The sequence below is a fragment of the Schistocerca gregaria genome, chromosome 6 (assembly GCF_023897955.1).
Source record: "Schistocerca gregaria isolate iqSchGreg1 chromosome 6, iqSchGreg1.2, whole genome shotgun sequence".
Classification (NCBI taxonomy): domain Eukaryota; kingdom Metazoa; phylum Arthropoda; class Insecta; order Orthoptera; family Acrididae; genus Schistocerca; species Schistocerca gregaria.
In genome coordinates, this window is record NC_064925.1 from 239,894,041 (window position 1) to 239,910,756 (window position 16,716).

The following is a 16,716-nucleotide window of genomic DNA, read 5'->3' on the forward strand; positions in this document are numbered from 1 at the left end:
ATTCTCTGATAGCTAAGTATCCTCTTATTCGTTAGATATCTTTTATGGATCATTTAATTAATACTGGAAGATATTTTGGCAACCTATTGAATAAAGCAGGCAGCAGATGAGTAAACGCTGAAGCAAGCTGCAGGCTTCACTCATGTGACACAGTGTGCGTAAGGTAGCTGTTAAGCGATTAGGACAGAGATCAGCAAACCTGTGTCCCTTGACATATAGTTTCCGATACGCTGACTTGTGGAGCCTAATACAGAGCTTAGTAATAAATGTATAGGGCTACTGTAGTTCAGCTGTCATTACTTGAGCTAGTGAAGACGGTAAACTATTTCTCCCGCATTATAAGAATGATGTTCACACTGTGGGCTGTAGCATTTGCGTTATTGATGGTGTTAGTATCTTGAGTTGAGTTGAGGTGCTGGTAACAGCACAGCAGCGTATGGTTAAAACGCAAGCATCAGTGTGTATTTCAGTTACGAACAGTCAACATGAGTCAACATATTGCTTTTCTCGAAAGGCTCTTTTACCAAAACAGCAGCAATAGTGCTGCTTATATCCATCAATATCGACGCATGAATAGTATACAGAGAGGTCCTCTCGCCGCATCGGAGTTGAAGAATACGATTCAGAGGTGTGTGTTGATGGTCGCCACATTGAGCAACGTTTGTAATTTGGAACGTAAACATAGTACGCAAGAAATAAATGACGTCCTTTCATGTGGAACACTTAAAAAGTGTTTCCTTTAATGGTTTATTCGTTATTTCTCCTCCTCATATCGTTACAAACGTTTCCAGAAGCATTCATTATTCTGCAATCACTCGTTTATTATGGAGTCCCTCTCAAGTATCGTTTTTAATTACAGATACACTGTGCTATATTTTCTTAATAGTGATTAACCCTGAAAAATGAGCAAATTTTCGTTTCGAGGTGAATGCGGACGACAGAAACAGGCGTTTTACTGAGAAATAATCTTGTCAGCAGTGGTAAGAGATCCAACTCGCCTTCCTGCGTTACTGAGTTAAAATCCCTGTCCTCTTGCACTGACTGTGATTGTCGATCATTTTAGAAAGGAGCATAAAGTAAGTGCTAAGATGCTAAATTCGAAAATAATACGTCTGATTTCCTTTGATAAGCTTAAAACTGATGGGAAAGAAGTAATAACCTTCAAGGTTTGCTAGCGAAATCATAAGTCTCTGGGTCGCGGATAAGGTCATGGACATCATTTGAACGTAATGTTGCAAGAAAAACATCAATAACAGTGGAACAAGATGGTTCAAATGGCTCTGAGCACTATGGGACTTAACATCTGAGGTCATCAGTCCCCTAGAACTTAGAACTACTTAAACCTAAGAACAGCACACACAGCCATGCCCGAGGCAGGATTCGAACCTGCAACCGTAGCGGTCGCGCGGTTCCAGACTGAAGCACCTAGAATAGCTCGGCCACATCGGACGGCAACAGTGGAATAAACTTGATGGAGTGTAGCTGAATGAAGTCAAATGACGCAGGTCGTAACTGGCTTAGGAAATAAGACGAGGGAAGCGATAGGAGAATTTCCCTATTTTGGCATCGAAGTTCTTAAGAAGGTTGTCGTAAAAGGCGACAAATGGTACTGAGACATAGAGCCAAAACAGGATTTGATGATTCATTTGATGCCACATGTTGAAACAAAATGTGGAGTACCCAAATAGATTCCCGTTTAATTCCGGTGTGAATTAAAAAAATTAATAATTAGTGTGACAAAAGGAGGGGTCTTGCATTGTCGGAGCAAAATACGTTAGTGGAATCCCGCAAGGCCTCTTCACGTAGTGAACACTCATTGGTTCAAATGGCTCTGTGCACTATGTGACTTAACATCTGAGGACATCAGTCCCCTAGAACTTAGATCTACTTCAACCCAACTAACCTAAGGACGTCACATACATCCATGCCCGAGGCAGGATTCGAACCTGCGACTGTAGGGGTCGCGCAGTTCCAGACTGTATCGCCTAGAACATTCATTGCAAGGACAGCTGTGTGTACGTGTTTTCCAAGGAGTGATTCATAGGATCAGGAACCAATGAGTTCACAGTCACTTTCCAACCTTAGCTGTTGATCTGAAAGTACGAGGGCGTGCTGAAAAGTACTGCCTCGGAATTTTCGTTGTGAAAACTCTTGTAGCTAATTTAAATAAAACAAACTTCTTTAGCAGTCTACATTTTTATACTTCATTTCTATGTATTTACAGCCCTCTGTCGCTAGAGGGCGTTGTATTCTAGCTTGTAATATAGCGGCGTCAAATGGAAGTGTGTCGGTCCTTGAGAAACAGCGTGCTGCAATCGAATTTCGAATTCCACTAGGTTATCTTCACATGAAGGACCATCTCCTTTAGCATGGCATTGCCAGTAAACTCGAAGAGCTCTGCGACATCTGCAACAATTCGACACCTTAGGTTCAGTCATCGAACACCCTCCAACGAGTTCCGACTTGGCTCCATCTGATTTTCATCCGTTTAGCACTTTCGAGGACGACACTTGGATAGTGACGAAGCGGTGCAATCGGAGGTGAGGTTATGGGTGCGTCAAATGTTCTTTTCTTGACGGTTTCAAGAAAATGGTCTCTCATTGGGGGTAAATGTTTCACCATCATGGTCATTGTGTAGAAAAGTAAATACATAAACGTGAACAGTAAAGATGTAGATGTTAATACAGTTCGTTTTATTTAAAAAGTGCTAAGAGCGTTCACATAAAAAATTCTGAAACATCACTTTTGTGCACACCATCGCAGTTTTACACTTGTCCTATTTCTAAACACATCTCTTCACACTGTCAAGCACCTGTTGAAATTTGTCGGTGTTCGAACTGTAAGCAACCTCGTGTCTCTTCATCAATTCCACTAGTTCCATTCGTTGTTTGTCGCTAATAATGCAGAATAGTGATTGTTGCACAACACGACTTAGGTGGAGAATACATAAATCTTTTTTGTCTCGTCAACTTACAATACAACAAAGAAGTAGCAGTCAAGCTGGAGAAGGGTGAGGGCAAATTAAGTCTACGCGACTTGTAAAAACTTGTATTCGAGAGTAATTTGAAGACTCTACGTGAATCCAAATTTGAGTGACCAGACAGCGGCTTGATTTTCGTTCTTACAAAACCTGATGGATGACTTGTGCTGTTTTGACATAATGATAAATAATTATTGACGTGTACCAATGTGTACCGTGTACAACAGGGCATGCAAGAATACGTGGCTGCCTTTCTCAGACCTGTGTCTACTGGCATGCGGTGAGCAGACGTAAGCGCGTCAGTGAGCGGATTCTGTTTCCTACAGAAAGAATATTGCTGTGATTTCATGGCTGTTCATCAGTATTATTTCTGCGACATTGAAATGGAACGGGATTTTGTGCACTGCAGTCCATCGAACTGCTGCTATACTTGATTGCGATTCGTGTCGAACTGGTCACTATGTAGACGAATACTGTTGTGTTGACAGAAGAGCCAACACCGGGTTACTAGTGGAGGCCGAAATGCACGCGTTTTAGCTCACGCAGGCTGGCGTGAGGAGGGAAGAACTATACTGATGTGAGGTCTGGAACACGACAAGGAATTAGAATTCAGGAAGCGGACGTAATTAGTTTGATACTTAACTTTAATCCATTAATGATGAACATCGCTCTTGACGGTAAATGATTCACAATATTATCTGTTCAGAATAGTAACTGAATCTGGTGCCTTGCTAGCAAATGACGTAGCTGAAAGCTATGCTAAACTGTCGCCTCCGCAAATGAGAGCGTATGTAGTCAGTGAACCATCGCCAGCAAAGTCGGCTGTACAACTGGGGCGAGTGCTAGGGAGTCTCTCTAGACCTGCCGTGTGGCGGCGCTCGGTCTGCAATCACTGATAGTGGCGACGTATACTAACGGACCGCGGCCGATTTAAAGGCTACCACCCAGAAAGTGTGGTGTCTGGCGGTGACACCACAAAGACAACCAATTTAAAAGTTGTAATAGTACTATGCAGCCTAAGCAGATCAATCATATGTATTAGGAATCCGCTGGTGGGCACGGCTGACAAGACCATGTAATAGCGACCAGCTGAAAAACGCTCCTGTCGCAGCACACAGAGGCGAACATGTCCCCATTGAAATAAGTGAAAGAAAAGTCCTAAACCACCAGCCTCTGTCCTCACTCCGCGCGCCTCACCAAAAATTTGGCATGCGAACATATTGTGAATTCTTTTATTCAGTGTCCCCTCGTAAGGAAGCCTTAAAATTCATCCTCTCCTTTTCATTGCCGCTGTCTGCGTCTGACTGTTTCCAAATGTCTCATATTTTCCTTACTGGCACTTTCTACTGTCTGTCTCTCTCTCTGTCACTCTCTATATCCGTTTCTATCACTTTTCGTTACCACTGTCTCTTCTTTGCTACTTTCTCTCTGTCGTCCACAACTATTGTCTTTGTCCCATTCTTTCCCTTTCCCATTAATACCATCAATTTCTCTCTCTGTTATAGTCTCTTGCGTTCCTCTTCAACCACTTTTGTCTTCAGTCACATTTGCTTGGGTATGGTTTGCTAGAAGGCAGTAGTGTAACTTCCAGTGGCTTTAGGTATGGGAGTGCTAGCGAAGAGCGGCCTATTGGTGGTAGCCTGCATGGTGTCTCGTAGTTGGCTGCGGGTAGCGATACACAGCGTATAGCTCAAACGGATGGTATTTATTCAGTTGAGTCCTCCGCACTTTTGCCGAACTAGGTAGCAGCAAGGTGTCGGGTCCTGACGTGTTGAAATCCAGGTCGCTGTGACTACAATCCGTCACCGTTCTTCTTCGAAGTAAGCAGTGTTGTCACACGCACAGCGATTCTTGAGCTGCTGGAGGGGTCTGCCAATAGCTCCTTGCTTCCACCGTCTTCCCTTCGCGAAGGTTTCGCTTTCTTGTGCCAGACCATAGCGACATTCTTCTGTTGACTCGGCCATTTGTTTTCGGCCGCCAAGCGACACAAGCTGTGGCGCAACTCGCCTCACCTTTTTGGAAGATCTCATCCACCGGTTCACATTCATGTCCTTTGAAAGTTACTTACAAGCACATATTAAATTTATATATATATGTTTACCTTATACTAATTCAGTCTGAACCGCAGTTTTCTTTGGCATTATAGTTAATGTGACCAGTTCGGTCAGAATTTGGTGTCAGGCGGTTCAAGTGGGTGGACAGTTCGCCTTGCAGATACACTCCTGGAAATTGAAATAAGAACACTGTGAATTCATTGTCCCAGGAAGGGGAAACTTTATTGACACATTCTTGGGGTCAGATACATCACATGATCACATTGACAGAACCACAGGCACATAGACACAGGCAACAGGGCATGCATAATGTCGGCACTAGTACAGTGTATATCCACCTTTCGCAGCAATGCAGGCTGCTATTCTCCCATGAAGACGATCGTAGAGATGCTGGATGTAGTCCTGTGGAACGGCTTGCCATGCCATTTCCACCTGGCGCCTCAGTTGGACCAGCGTTCGTGCTGGACGTGCAGACCGCGTGAGACGACGCTTCATCCAGTCCCAAACATGCTCAATGGGGGACAGATCCGGAGATCTTGCTGGCCAGGGTAGTTGACTTACACCTTATAGAGCACGTTGGGTGGCACGGGATACAGGAGGACGTGCATTGTCCTGTTGGAACAGCAAGTTCTCTTGCCGGTCTAGGAATGGTAGAACGATGGGTTCGATGTCGGTTTGGATGTACCGGGCACTATTCAGTGTCCCCTCGACGATCACCAGAGGTGTACGCCCAGTGTAGGAGATCGCTCCCCACACCATGATGCCGGGTGTTGGCCCTGTGTGCCTCGGTCGTATGCAGTCCTGATTGTGGCGCTCACCTGCACGGCGCCAAACACGCATACGACCATCATTGGCACCAAGGCAGAAGCGACTCTCATCGCTGAAGACGACACGTCTCCATTCGTCCCTCCATTCACGCCTGTCGCGACACCGCTGGAGGCGGGCTGCACGATGTTGGGGCGTGAGCGGAAGACGGCCTAACGGTGTGCGGGACCGTAGCCCAGCTTCATGGAAACGGTTGCGAATGGTCCTCGCCGATACCCCAGGAGCAACAGTGTCCCTAATTTGCTGGGAAGTGGCGGTGCGGTCCCCTACGGCACTGCGTAGGATCCTACGGTCTTGGCGTGCATCCGTGCGTCGCTGCGGTCCGGTCCCAGGTCGACGGGCACGTGCTCCTTCCGCCGACCTCTGGCGACATCATCGATGTACTGTGGAGACCTCACGCCCCACGTGTTGAGCAATTCGGCGGTACGTCCACCGGGCCTCCCGCATGCCCACTATACGCCCTCGCTCAAAGTCCGTCAACTGCACATACGGTTGACGTCCACGCTGTCGCGGCATGCTACCAGTGTTAAAGACTGCGATGGAGCTCCGTATGCCACGGCAAACTGGCTGACACTGACGGCGGCGGTGCACAAATGCTGCGCAGCTAGCGCCATTCGACGGCCAACACCGCGGTTCCTGGTGTGTCCGCTGTGCCGTGCGTGTGATCATTGCTTGTACAGCCCTCTCGCAGTGTCCGGAGCAAGTATGGTGGGTCTGACACACCGGTGTCAATGTGTTCTTTTTTCCATTTCCAGGAGTGTATATAGGCTGCACATACGTGGGTACAAGTTTGTTCTTGTGTTTGAAACACTTCCTGACATGATTCTGCGGTGCAAATCACTTCGATATTGATGAATCATTTACTCCACAGTGATAAGTTGTTTCCGTGTTCCTATTAACTTGTCTGGAGAGTTCTGGTTGTAATGTACTTCTAAGGTATACCAGTGAATTGGTGGGAAAACATTATTGCTTTCTTTCCGCCCAGCACAACAGAGGATAGCTACTGTTGCGGTTACTGGAAGAAGAAAAGTCGGTGTGGAGATGTCACTAGTGGAGCTGTTTACCAACATGTCACTGACTCATACCTCCAATTGTTGTATACTCTCAGGACCACCCTGCTTGTAACAGTTCACGATAACTGCTAGTGGGGAGAGGAGGAGATCAGTGTTTAACGTTCCGTCGACAATGAGGTCATTAGAGACAGGGGACAAGCTCGGATTACGGAAGGACAGAGAAGGAAATCGGCCCTTCCCTTTCAGCCCAACCTTCCGGGCATTTGCCTGAAGCGATTTAGGGAAATCACGGAAAACCTAAATCAGGATGGCCAGACACGCATTTGAACCACCGTCCTCCCGAATGCGAGTCCAAACTGGACAGGCTCCTTCCTCTCTGACGGCACCTAACTACTTATGGAGTTCTGTATTATCTCCTCCCAACTGAGATATCTGCTCAAATAACGACAGTGCAGCTTCCTGGATGTTAACCCCTGTTCTTGACGCAGTGAATGTGAAGGCTATATGTCATGCAAGAAAAATAACGGAGAAAAAACAAATTGGGAACAATAAAAGTATGGCTAACCATATCACTAAAATAATACTCGTAATCCTTGTAGCAACTATGCAACAAGATGGACATACGTAAATTAAATTCACGACACTGGCTAACAGATCACACACGAGTGTATGCAAAATTTGTGATTCGCGAATTCTGCACAGGACGGACTGTAACTTCCTACACCGCATGCACCTCACTGCACATATATATACGTAGTTCTATCTAGTATTTCCGTTTTACTAGCTCAGGTCTATGTACGCATCTGGCTTAACAAACTGAAGCTTAAACGTCACCCGATTGTCCAGGCATTGAACCACAGAACTTGCAGTCAAAACAACATAAAGAAGGGAAAAACAAAATAAAACCAGTGGCTGTACTAAACCTATTGTTTTCGTAATGTTGTATGTCACGGCCGTTGACGTCATCCAAAATCCTCTTGGGCAGTGACGCCTCTTGTCAATAGTCAACAATTTCCGTCACCAGTTGTGTCAGAACAGCTGGTAACGTCAGGTAACCCGCTCCAGGTGGAGATGGTGTTGAGTGTGAGGCACCTCATGGAGCCTGAACCGTGGTTTATATCTTAATCAATATTCTTAAAAATTTATTCTACTTACTAGCGATTCATCAAGAATATTAACACATATAATCACACTATGTGAGCGTGGAAGTAGTTGCCAGGGAGTAACTGATGAAATCAAAATCAAATTGCTTTTAACAAATGGGAATTTTATTCCTAAAAGCTTTTTTTAAGAAACAGATTTAAAATTATAAGCAGAAAGCACCCTCTAAATATCAAGTTACAATTTATTCAGAGGCAGAAAGAAATTAATTTTTGAGTGTATGAGCTTTCAGGCTGAGAACCTTGCCGTTCCCTTTTGACATGGCCGTGGTCACGACCGCTCACAACAACCTCTGAAATACTACACTGGTGCAAATCTGCAACACACCAAACTACCTTAAAGTAAAAGTTTTAACAATTCACATAAGCACACAAACTATGCACCCCGTAGGAGGGATGGAAATGGTACAAAATACTAACATTAAAAGATTAACTTGCCACCGAAGGTGCAACTTGATTTTAACTTAAAAGAAAAGTCTTACGGTGAAAGGGTGGGAACTTTATAGAATAAAATGATCATATAAATAAAAGCCTATGTAATGCAATCTTATATAAAATTCTACAAAGTAGTCCAAACCAATTAAGATTCTCTACAGTACACAGATACCGCCTCTGAAGATGATAGGCAAGATCAAAATATATTTCAGGTTTTAGGCCGTTACACACAGCAAATCCGACAAACATGACAGAGGCAGCTCAGAACGACAGACACAAACTGCCTAACATATGCAGACGAGGGACAGTCGAGCAAGCTGGGGACCAAGAAAACAAGTAGAATTTAACGAGAGTAAATCACAGAACATATCACCAATCACTTAACTTCTAATGAATTGCTATTTCTGGAGACGACCTGGCGTAGCACCCCCAAATCGCTCTCCCGAATCGTCTGCTGCCAGCCGCTTCAACGGACGCAGGAAGGCCCGCCGTTCTCCCGTCTCACGGTGTCGCATCTCGCACCGGCCAGACTGATGTCGTGGGTTGACTCCTGTTGCTCTCGTGTCGGCCGCGAAGTCACTACCCCTCGCTATACGCCGCGGCCCACTGGACTCACGTGGCAACCTCACATGCGCCGACGCTCAAGACCGACAAGTCATCTTGTGTCTCAGCGCGCGACCGACCAACTGATCGATCCAACCGCCAATGACCGTTGCCCGAGCAAACTCGAGCTCACTCAGACGCAGGAAGTAAGTCCCGACCGGGCGACCACTCGCTCTTACTGGCGGAGTGGAAAGACTCTCATTTTGCCTGCTTTAAAGGTTGATCTGAACGACAGACATACAAGCACTCCGAACGACAGACAGACACTAACTGTCTAAAAAATGCGGACGTTAGACAGACTACCAAGCAGGGAACGAGAGACTGACCCAGACTGACTCGGACTGATCCGACTGACCGGCCGACCGACTGACGAGCTCATATCGCCCCTTAAATGCACGTGAACAATCAACCTTTCCCCTTTCCCACCAGAGAGAGACACCAAAGCTGCTATTGCCACACCGGCGCCACCGCCAGAAACGGAGGGAGACTGCTTCACACTACGCGCTGCGGCGAACTCTTTAAAACAGCAGTTTTTACCACAGCTCAGAGCCAAGTGGTTATCAGACAACAAGTCATTAAAAATAGCAACTACATACACTACGTGATCAAAAGTATTCGGACACCTGGCGAAGACTGACTTATAATTTCGTGGCACCCTTCACTGGCTGGAATTCAATATGATTTTGGCCCACCCTTAGCCTTGATGGTATCAATCTCTGGTTCTGGAAGGTTTCTAGGGGAATGGCAGCCCATTCTTTACGCAGTGCGGCACAGAAGAGAGGTATCGTTGTTGGTCGGTGTTACCTGGCACGAAGTCGACGTTCCAAAACATACCAAAGATTTTCTGTAGAATTCAGCTTAGGACTCTGTGCAGGCCAGTCCACTACAGGGACGTTATTGTCGTGTAACCACGCCGCCCCAGGCTGTGCATTATAAACAGGTGCTCGATCGTGTTGAAAGATGCAGTCGTCATCCCCGAATTTCTCATCAACAATGGGAAGCAAGCAGATACTTAGAACATCAACAAGGGCTGCAAGCCCCTCTACGAAAACCTCGACCACTCCCTAACACCATCGCCTTCTAATTTTACTGTTGGCACTACACATGCTGGCAGATCACGTTCACCGGGCATTCGACATACCAACGCCCTGCCATCGGATCGCCACGTTATGTACCTTGATTCGTCGCTTCGCACAACGTTTTCCTATTGTTAAATCGTTCAGTGTTTACGCTCATTACACCAAGTGAGGCGTCGTTTGGCATCTACCATAGTGATGTGAGGCCTATGAGCAGCCGCTCTACCATGATATCCACGTTCCCTCACCTCCCGCCTAACTGTCGTAGTCTTGCAGTGGATCCTGATGCAGTTTGGAATTCCAGTGTGACGATTTAGACGTATGTCTGCCTATTACACATTACCACCCTCTTCAACTGTCGGCGGTCTCTGTCAGTCAACACACGAGGTCGGCCTGTACTCTTTTGTACTCTACGTGTCCCTTCAAGTTTCCGCTTCCACATCGGAAACAGTGGACCTAACGATGTTTAGGAGTGTGGAAATCTCGTGTGCAGACGTATGACACGAGTGACACACAATCACCTGACCATGTTCGAAGTCCGTTGAGTTCCTCGGAGCGCCCCATTCTGGTCTCTCACGATGCCTAATGACTACTGTAGTCACTGATATAGAGTACCTGCCCAGCACGTCGCTTCACAATACACCTGAGTAACGTATGTTTTGGGGTACATACACTCCTGGAAATTGAAATAAGAACACCGTGAATTCATTGTCCCAGGAAGGGGAAAATTTATTGACACATTCCTGGGGTCAGATACATAACATGATCACACTGACAGAACCACAGGCACATAGACACAGGCAACAGAGCATGCACAATGTCGGCACTAGTACAATGTATATCCACCTTTCGCAGTAATGCAGGCTGCTATTCTCCCATGGAGACGATCGTAGAGATGCTGGATGTAGTCCTGTGGAACGGCTTGCCATGCCATTTCCACCTGGCGCCTCAGTTGGACCAGCGTTCGTGCTGGACGTGCAGACCGCGTGAGACGACGCTTCATCCAGTCCCAAACATGCTCAATGGGGGACAGTTCCGGAGATCTTGCTGGCCAGGGTAGTTGACTTACACCCTCTAGAGCACGTTGGGTGGCACGGATTACATGCGGACGTGCATTGTCCTGTTGGAACAGCAAGTTCTCTTGCCGGTCTAGGAATGGTAGAACGATGGGTTCGTTGACGGTTTGGATGTACCGTGCACTATTCAGTGTCCCCTCGACGATCACCAGAGGTGTACGCCCAGTGTAGGAGATCGCTCCCCACACCATGTTGCCGGGTGTTGGCCCTGTGTGCCTCGGTCGTATGCAGTCCTGATTGTGACGCTCACCTGCACGGCGCCAAACACGCATACGACCATCATTGGCACCAAGGCAGAAGCGACTCTCATCGCTGAAGACGACACGTCTCCATTCGTCCCTCCATTCACGCCTTTCGCGACACCACTGGAGGCGGGCTGCACGATGTTGGGGCGTGAGCGGAAGACGGCCTAACGGTGTGCTGGACCGTAGCCCAGCTTCATGGAGACGGTTGCGAATGGTCCTCGCCGATACCCCAGGAGCAACAGTGTCCCTAATTTGCTGGGAAGTGGCGGTGCGGTCCCCTACGGCGCTGCGTAGGATCCTACGGTCATGGCGTGCATCCGTGCGTCGCTGCGGTCCGGACCCAGGTCGACGGGCACGTGCACCTTCCGCCGACCACTGGCGACAACATCGATGTACTGTGGAGACCTCACGCCCCACGTGTCGAGCAATTCGGCGGTACGTCCACCCGGCCTCCCGCATGCCCACTATACGCCCTCGCTCAAAGTCCGTCAACTGCACATACGGTTCACGTCCACGCTGTCGCGGCATGCTACCAGTGTTAAAGACTGCGATGGAGCTCCGTATGCCACGGCAAACTGGCTGACACTGACGGCGGCGGTGCACAAATGCTGGGCAGCTAGCGCTATTCGACGGCCAACACCGCGGTTCCTGGTGTGTCCGTTGTTCCGTGCGTGTGATCATTGCTTGTACAGCCCTCTCGCAGTGTCCGGAGCAAGTATGGTGGGTCTGACACACCAGTGTCAATGTGTTCTTTTTTCCATTTCCAGGAGTGTATGTTTATTATGAGCGAAATATGCAACAATCGTAAAGTTTCTAGGCGGCAGTCAAGGCAGTTGGAGGAAGATGATCGGCTCAGCAAGCGGCCTCATGCAAATTGTCACCCTGTCGAGCAAGCGGCGGCTGAGGCGAAGTTACGTGGTCAGCACTCCGGCAGAATAGCACAGTATCTGGCCCTCAGGTTGGCTAGTAGCACGCCTCTATGACTCGACAGCCGGCCATGTACTTACACGTGTGTGGCTACGCCACGTAGAGCGGAAAGCACTCGAGCACTCGGAGTTGAACCCATAAATCCAATGTATCGTTCAGTGACAGTGGCTCCCATGGGCAAACCTACTGTAGGGTATTGTGGCTCAACACTACCGCCAGCTAGGCCGCTAGTCGAGTTCAGACGATGTTCATGGACTCCCAAATGGGCACCTTGAAGTCTGCAGAAGCAGCAGATGGTACCCTGGCTGGAAGGCACTAGATCAACTCCTGGCGTTGTCAGGTTTAGGCGTAGATAGTATTTCCACTGATGGCGATGGCCGTAGCTGCTAGATGAACCCTTTTCAAGTCCACGACGAGTATGGAGTACCTCTAACAGTTGACAGCTGTAGGTGATAGACGGTAAGGAGCTGCGATGTTCAGTATTGTGGCCGGCTCGGTTAAACACGGTTCTGTCACGCCATATTGTCATCACATAGAACAAAGGAGGAGTCATTTATGAGTCCTGAGGTGTTTGCTTCCAGACTTCCACGATGTCAGCAGCGTTACCACCCCGGTAGCGATTTTTATTGTGCTGACTAAGTCTGTAGCATTTCGCGAAAGTACCCTAAGCAGGCTTCGACCTTCTTCACTCCGTTAAATCTTCTTTCGTCAGCCATGGGTGACATTTTGCTGCTGATGTGCTCATAGTTTTTCAACCGCTAAGCGACAGAAACTATGGCTCAACGTCAGCTTCCGAAATGTTCGATCTGGTCTCTTGTTCCTCCTACATTTCCAGTCCCTCTATCCTCATACACACACAGAAGCACTCTCTCGCTCTCTCTCTCTCTCTCTCGCTCTCTCTCTCTCTCTCTCACACAAACACACAGACACTCACACACACACATACATACACACACTTTGTGTTCATGAATTCGTGAATATCCTCTCACTGATCTCTACCCACTCGCATTTGCAAAATGCACGCGTTTCTCGCCATGATGGCCTGCGCGCGGATCTATCAGTCGACCGTTTCGTTTTCTAAATTATTCGGTTGCAAACACCACGTGGAATCTGTAATATCGCTCTGCCATTTTAAATCAATTACTTGTTTCCTTGGACAGTTATTATGTGCGTATATGTCGACACAGCTGTTGTAGACACAACTGCATTTGTACTTCATTTCACAACTTTATTGATACTGGAGAAACAGAAATGAAGTTATCACATACTTGTAAATTGTTGGATGAAACGTTATTTATCACTGAAGATACTGTAACCGATAATGACATCGATTAAAATGTGAATTTTCGTTACTTGAGCTTTATCAGTAGATAGCACTGGCGTATCACAAGAGATTCCTGCAGATTCACCAGATGTTCTAATGTTGTTGACCTATGCAGTTAGTTCGTTACTAACTGCAAGCAATTCTGTGTTAAAACCTCCTGAATATTATTATCGTATGAACATGCTTCAGTTTTGCCTTCTACAGTTACCTCTTTGATGCATATGTGTCGATTTCTGGATTATTTTGAACGAAAGTTGTTAACACTTCTTGCCGATATCTATTAATGAAATATGTTCCAAACCCTGTCTATGTTGCACACAGTATCAGCTTTATTTGCACTAACGTCTGCTAGCCGAACATAGTGAAACTCCATCTTCCTCCTCTTTACGGAATTTAACATCATACGCGCTTTCTGCTCTGGGCACTTATTTTTTGCGGAATGTTCTTTACATGTGTCCTAATCAACTTACTTAACAAAAAATATTTCTTTAGCAAAGGCTGACAACAGCTGCGCTTCATATACTTTCAGGCACAGGTGTGCCATAATAATTCGTACTATTAATATCACTCGCAGAGAACGTACGCATTCCCTCACTCTTCGACCCTTAAGCCACTGGTATAGCTGTTTCACACACGCAATGCAACGAATAAACCAAATTGAAATAGCGTTTCACTGTGTAACAGGAGGTTAATATTACGGGAAATTAAAATGTGTAACCTCTTCGTCTGGTTTGTAACGTGAACATTCGTACTGTTCTTTATACCTTCATTGCGCTATTTTGATTACGTAGCAAGCAGAGTTTCTGGTTTCCTAGACTTCGCCGAAAACAATTATCTCTTGAGATCTCGCAGTTTACCTGTGGTAATGTATAGTAGGACCAAAATCATTTACATTTCATCCGAGGATATGATTTTACGTGCTATTACGGCACAGGAACTTAGATTCACGTAACATAATTTTCGTCGAATTGGTACCATGGTAACACCATTTCTTCCCTGCAGTCCACATTCCTCTTTTGCAGCAGTGGCGTATTCGTATCAGTGCATCATTTGTTGATCAAGCAGGCATTGGCTAACGTAACATATAATGTTAACCACTACTAGTTGTTTAACGTTTCTCTAATGTTGAGTCATTCATCTCTTACTGACAAAGAGCAGGCTCATGAAATGCTAAGGAAATGCGGTTATACTGATGAAAAATAATTCTGTGAAACCTCGCACTGTTCCAGCTCTGGAAAAACCCATTATACGTTTAGGGTCTCTTTCGAGCCCAAAGTAAATCTGACAATTTTATGAGAGTAAAATGTGGAATACATCCGCAAAAATAATAATGATACGTTGAGAGACCCATGCAATATGTTGAAATTAACACTCCGTAGTTGCTTCCAATAATTGAGTCACAAACTACACTACTGACCTTTAATATTGGTACACCAAGAAGAACTGCAGATGATAAACGGCTATTCATTGGACAAATGTATTATACTGGAACTGACATGTGGTTACATTTTCACGCAATTTTGGTGCATAAATCCTGAGAAATCAGTACCCAGAACAACCACCTCTGGCCGTAATAACGGCCTTGATACGCCTGGGCATTCAGTCAAATAGAGCTTGGATGGCGTGTACAGGTACAGCTACCCATGCAGCTTCAACACGATACCACAGTTCATCAAGAGTAGTGACTGGCGTATTGTGGCGAGCCACCATTGACCAGACGTTTTCAACTGGTGAGAGATCTGGAGAGTGTGCTGGCCAGGGCAGCAGTCGAACATTTTCTGTATCCAGGAAGGCCCGTACAGGACCTGCAACATACGGCCGTGCATTGTCCTGCTGAAATGTAGGGTTTTGCAAGGTTCGAATCAAGGGTAGAGCCACGGGTCGTAACCCATCTGAAATGTAACGTCCACTGTTCAAAATGCCGTCAATGCGAACAAGAGGTGACCGAGACGTGTAACCAATGGCACCCCATACCATCACGGCGGGTGATACGCTAGTATGGCGAGACGAATACACGCTTCCAATGTGCTTTCACCGCGATGTCGCCGAACACGGATACGACCTCCATGATGCTGTAAACAGAACCTGGATTCATCCGAAAGAAATGACGTTTTGTCATTCGGGCACCCAGGTTCTTCGTTGAGTACACCATCGCAGGCGCTCCTATCTGTGGAAGAATGGTTCAAATGGCTCTGAGCACTATGGGACATAACTGCTGTGGTCATCAGTCCCCTAGAACTTAAACCTAACTAACCTAAGCACATCACACACATCCATGCCAGAGGCAGGATTCGAACTCGCGACCGTAGCAGTCATGTGGTTCCAAACAGTAGCGTCTAGAACCGCACGGCCACACCGGCCGGCGCTCCTATCTGTGATGCAGCGTCAAGGGTAGCCGCAGCCATGACCTCAGAGCTGATAGCCCATACTGCTGCAAACGCCGTCGAACTGTTCGTGTAGATGGTTGTTGTCTTGCAAACTTCGCCATTTGTTGACTCAGGGATCGAAACGTGGCTGCACGATCCGTTACAGCCATGCGGAAAAGATGCCAGTCATCTCGACTGCTAGTGATACGAGGCCGTTGGGATACAACACGGCGTTCCGTATTACCCTCCTGAACCCACCGATTCCATATTGTGCTAACAGTCATTGGATCTCGACCAACGCGAGCAGCAATGTCACGATACTATTAACCGCAATCGCGATACGCTACAATACGACCTTTATCAAAGTCGGAAACGTGATGGTACGCATTTCTCATCCTTGCACGAGGCATCACAACAACGTTTCACCAGGCAACGCCTGTCAACTGCTGTTTGTGTATGAGAAATCGGTTGGAAACTTTCCTCATGTCAGCATGTTTTAGGTGTCGCCATGTGCGGCAACTTTGTCTGAATGCTCTGAAAACCTAATCATTTGCATATCATAGCCTCTTCTTGCTGTCGGTTAAATTTCGTGTCTGTAGCACCTCATCTTCGTGGTGTAGCAATTTTAATGG